Source organism: Hipposideros armiger, unplaced genomic scaffold, assembly GCF_001890085.2.
Source record: "Hipposideros armiger isolate ML-2016 unplaced genomic scaffold, ASM189008v1 scaffold_126, whole genome shotgun sequence".
Lineage (NCBI taxonomy): Eukaryota > Metazoa > Chordata > Mammalia > Chiroptera > Hipposideridae > Hipposideros > Hipposideros armiger.
In genome coordinates, this window is record NW_017731476.1 from 3509334 (window position 1) to 3514221 (window position 4888).

The following is a 4888-nucleotide window of genomic DNA, read 5'->3' on the forward strand; positions in this document are numbered from 1 at the left end:
TTTTTTTTGCAGTAGTTGATGCTTTTACATTTACCCAGTAATTGTAATTCATGAAGTGTCGTTTTACCTCCAATACTGCTGCTTTCAACACAGCAGCTGCTTCCTACACGTGTGACTGGTCCGCATAAGTACATTATGGCCCCAACCCTGTCACATACACCTGTATTTGTACAGGGTGTATGTGATGGGGTTGGCTCGATGATGTCATCACGCTGGGTACTCGTATGTGGGTGTATATGCATGTGGACGGACCCGCCTGGAGAAGGATAGAGGAGCGGTGTCTCGGTACCTAAGACCATCGAAAACATGTGTTTTCTGATGGTTTTAGGCGACCCCTGTGAAAGGGTCGTTCAACCACCAAAGGGGTCGTGACCCACAGGTTGAGAACCGATGTTTTAGAGAATTCAGCAAAACCCAGTTCGTGATTTACAACACTAAGAGGGTGGTAATCCCGCATAACCAGGGTGGGAGAAAACACAGCAGGGCTGCATGGAACCCCAACATAGAAAACCATGCTCAGTGGCCAGTTAATCCCGTTCGTGAGGAACCCGTGGACCCCTTTGGAATGCAAAAGGTGTGTGAAAATAAATACACTTGCACTCCCATCAACTCATACCACCTTTCCTTTATTGCTAAGCACTTCAGATAGATATGAACTACTCCCGACTTACCACCAGGCCCCAGGACTGAATGATGTTGATTTACATTCAAGGTCTCCAGCCAAGTCACCGACGGCCCTGAAAGGCAGGCAGCGCCGAAATGTAGAGAAAAAGAAGCCCACTCTCCCCATGTTTTCACCCTCAGACCCGTCAATGGGGCGCACCGTGAAGCCTCAGTCTTGCAATGTAATCAAACTGCATGTACAGTTTTCATACGAGGTGTCAGAAATTAAAGCAACTCATCACAGGCTCGGAGCGGAATCGGGGAAACAAGGCCCGGCCCAACCTTACCTGTAGGGAGCTGTAGGTCTGGAGATTCGGACTTCCCTGCCGGAACTGGGGGCTGGGGGAGCAAGAAACGTGCACAACGCTGAGGACCAAGGCGGAGCTCAGGCTGAGGCTATGCCAGCCTGCGGCTTTGGGCGACAAGTTCCTCTCCCAGCGTAGCGCACGGAGACACACACTACAGGCTCACAGTCGACCCAGAAAGAGCGGGAACACGCCAGGCTCAAGCTTTTATAGAAGCTGCCCAACACTGTGATTGGACAATTCCGGCGGAAGTACCTGTCCCACCCCTGCGCTGATACGCTCCGCTCTCTACCCTCTTTGTTTTCACCAATCGCGCCATGGCATTTCTTTTGGGGCAGGCTAACTGTGAGCGACGGATGCACACAGCCATTCAGACTCCGATCTGCAACATAGAGTGATTCTCAAGCCGCCAATCCCGCCCCGCGACATCGGAGCCGCCGGAATTCGTAGTTTCTGAAGAGCGGAGAGTGAGAAGTCCGCCTGGGCCGTGAGAGCCAGAGAACTACAAGTCCCGGCGGGCGCAGCATCTGAGCACTTCCGGCTCGCGTGTCCCATCCCTTTCCCAGCCGGCGGCGGAGGGAACACGATGAAGCGGGAGGGTGGCGCTGCCGCTCCCGGGCGGCCGCGGGCGGGTGAGTGTCCGCGCCGGACCCGGGTCTCGTGCCTCGGGACCGCGCGGTGAGGCGGGGGTCGGGCGTTTCGGAGTCCGGCGAGGGGTCGGGTCAGGCCGGGGGGGCGGGGCTGAGATGGGCTGGGGTCTCGGCTCCTGTTCCTCTTTGCCTGCCATCTGGTCCGTCGCTTGCTCCATCCTTCCTTTCTCTCCTTTATTCATTTCTTCTTCCTGTGTTTATTGAGCGCTGTTGGGGTGTTGTAGGCGTCGGGAGACTGCGGAGAGCATGATCCCAGTCCTCGTAGGCTTTCTCAGCCTCACCACTGTTGACAGACAGACCGCGCCGATCATTCTCTGCTGTGCCTAGTAGGATGTTGAACATCATCCCTGGTTTCCACTTACTACAATAGATAACAGTACCGTCCCTACCCCCCTGTTAAGACAACCAAAAATGTCTCCAGACATTGTCAAACGTCTCGGGGGGACAAAATCCTTCCCACCTTGAGAACCAGTGATCTAGAGAGGGGGAAGGGACTGACAATACAGACAGAATCATGAGGAATTGTGGTAGGTGCTTATGAAAGAAACAGGGTGCTGAGAAAGAGAGCACTGGAGGCTCCTGAAAGGCTTAGGAGGCTCCTGAAATGCTTAGGGGGTGGGGGAGCTACAACAAGCAGCCTGCCCTGGAAGTTGCTGGAAGAGCGTGCCAGGCAGAGGGAACAAGATGTGCAAGGGCGTGGAGCAAGAAAGGGCTTGGCGTCCACCAGTGAGTACTGGCAAAGTGGTGAGAGGCGAAGTCGATGAGGCCAGGCCAGCGTGCGAGGTGGCAGGGATTGTATTGTGCTTGCAAGGGAGGCCGTTGGAGGACTCAAGCACAAGGAGAGCCAGCATCAGATCTAAGTCTAGTAAAGAGCCTCTGGTTGTGTGCAGAGGATAAACTGGGGGGTTCAGGGGGAAGCAGGAGAGAGTGAGGAGGCTGGCCTGTGTGTAGAGAAGAGTAGGCTGGGGGCCTCATCTACTTCTCACTGGATCTGGGTGTCTGGGCTTGGTTGTCTTGAACCAGGACAGGGTATTCAGCTGGGGCTGAGTCTGGGGTCCTACTGGATCCATCCCTGCTCTGGGGCGGAGCAGGGTGGGTAGGAAGAGATGGGGTTCCAATCACTTTGCTGCCTCCTTTGCTTAGAGCTCCTTGCTGCCCAGCCTGTCTGCTCCCCATTCTCACAATCCCTCAGACCCCACCAATGTACACCACAGGCTCCCTCTCTTGGGGGCTGCCTTCACCAAGCATGTGGCTTTTCTCTTCCTCATTCCTTCTCTTTAGGCCTGTCCTTTCCCACATCCCTTCCTTGAAAGCCTGTGTGGCAGGGACAGTTTCTCTGTCGTAAACCCCTATTTTTGCTGCTCTGGGCATTCACATTTCTCTGTGTCTCGAAGTTTATCCATCCTATAGTTGCACTATCTTCAGGAAGCCAGAGCCTCCCTCTGAGGGGGAGCAGGAATATGGACAGCCTGGCTGAGGGAGGTCACCAGCGAGGAAGGAGGGGCCCAACCTGAGGGATCGCCGTGGAATAACTTCCACTGTGGCTGTGTGTCATGATCTTTCCGGAAATGAATGGAAAAGATCAGGGTCTGCAGTATTTTTTTTTTTTAATTTTTATTGGGGAATTGGGGGAAGGGGAACAGACNTATTTAGACTTGATAACCAACAAGCTGGAAAACCCTGTTTCACAAAGATATGTTGTTGGAAATGGAAGAAGGCGCAACACAGTCTCAGACAGAACAGGATACGACTGCAAACACTTGATCCAGAATTTTATAACTGGCATTGTAGAGAAATCAGTTCTCGCTGCATCACTGTTAATATGTTCAATGAACTCCTCTTGTGCTGTCTCAGAAACATCTTCAACTTTGACTGTGAATGGGCTTCTGGCAAGTGCAAATGGGGTGTCAGGTAGATTTGGGAAGTACAATGAAATTTCGTCTGCAAGCTTGTGCAAGTGTTCTTTCACAGAAATTATCATCGTAATCCTTTTGTCTGGTTCAATGTCATATTCCTCAAAGAAAGCAGATAGAGTAGGCAACATGTAAATTTTATTTTCATCTAATTTTTTTTGCCAAAGCTGAAGTTTCATTTGGAATGATCGGATCTTTTCAGACAAATCGAGCCATGTTGCATTTGGTCCTTGCAGTGATAAATTTAATTCATTCAAGATGGCAAAGATGGCAACCAAGTAAGCTATTTTCTGCAGTTCACTTTTATCGCCGAAAAGTGCTTCGAACTGCGGTCTTGCTTTCTGATTAAAAAACATTTTGAGTTCATCACGAAGCTCAAAAACAAGTTTTAAAACTTTTCCTCTCGACAACCATCTCACTTCAGTGTGAAATAGCAGAGCATTGTTTGGCGCATCCAACTCGTTGCACAGTTGTGAAACCAGTCGACTGTTTAAAGTGCTCACCTTAACAAAATTGACACAACTTATGACGCTTTTCATTACTTCTTGTAACTCTTGTGGCAGCGTCTTTGTTGCTAATATTTGCTGATGACTCATACAGTGAGTTCCAATGACTTCTGGTGACTCATTCAGTACCAAACGTTGAAATCCAGATCGACATCCTAGCATAGCTGGAGCACCATCTGTGCAAACACCACAAATTTTTTCCCAAGAGATCTTATGCTCTTTCAGAAATGAACCAACTGTGTCAAATACATCACGTGCAGTAGTTATTTCAAGAGGTTTGCAAAAAAGAAACTCATCTTTAAAGTCACCATCATTAATATACCTCATGTAAACCAGTAACTGAACAGTTTGCAACGTCTGTAGATTCATCAAGCTGGATACTAAATATTGGAAGTGGAGCAGATTTAATTTCCTGGATTATCTGATCAAGAATATCAGCAGACATGTCACCTATTCTGCAGACAGTGTCGTTAGATAAGGAAATTACACTCAATTTCATAACAAATTCGTCTCCAATCAGAACTCGAACAATGTCTTTGGCCGCTGGCAACAGCAAATCCTCAGCAATGGTGTGAGGTTTCATAGCTCTGGCGATTCTGAGTGCCACCAGATATGGAGTTTCAATGGCTGCTACGTTTTGTTTGTGGTACTTGCCACCAGTGTCAAGACTGGCTTTCTTGAGTCCATCAGCTTTGCTTCTAAAATAGTCGGTATCCTTGCTGGCAAAGCTCGGATGCTTGCTATCAAAATGGCATCTTAGTTTGTTCGGCTTCATAGATTCGGCTGATAGAACTTCACAACAAATAACACATTGCGGTTTCTCAATTCCTGCTGTAATTATTGAGGTAAAA

General features: G+C 49.3%; 1 protein-coding gene and 1 long non-coding RNA gene across 6 annotated transcripts in view; one reads left to right on the top strand and one right to left on the bottom strand.

Moving 5' to 3' along the window:
* Nucleotides 1-610: 610 nt before the first annotated feature.
* On the bottom strand, nt 611-1157 carry LOC109385846 (uncharacterized). Its single transcript, XR_002124689.1, has 2 exons — nt 951-1157; nt 611-737 (listed from the first exon to the last, which is right to left on the bottom strand). It is a non-coding gene; the product is annotated as an uncharacterized LOC109385846 (long non-coding RNA).
* A 350-nt stretch (nt 1158-1507) lies between these two features.
* Nucleotides 1508-4888, top strand: part of TRAF7 (TNF receptor associated factor 7) — a 25563-nt gene continuing 22182 nt past the window's right edge. For 3 of the 5 annotated variants that reach the window (XM_019648534.1, XM_019648535.1, XM_019648537.1), the window contains exon 1: nt 1521-1600. The gene's annotated coding sequence lies outside the window, so the exon portion shown is untranslated. Of the gene's footprint in view, nt 1601-4888 lie in introns of all 5 variants that reach the window. The other 2 variants (XM_019648536.1, XM_019648538.1) reach the window with 2 other exon arrangements.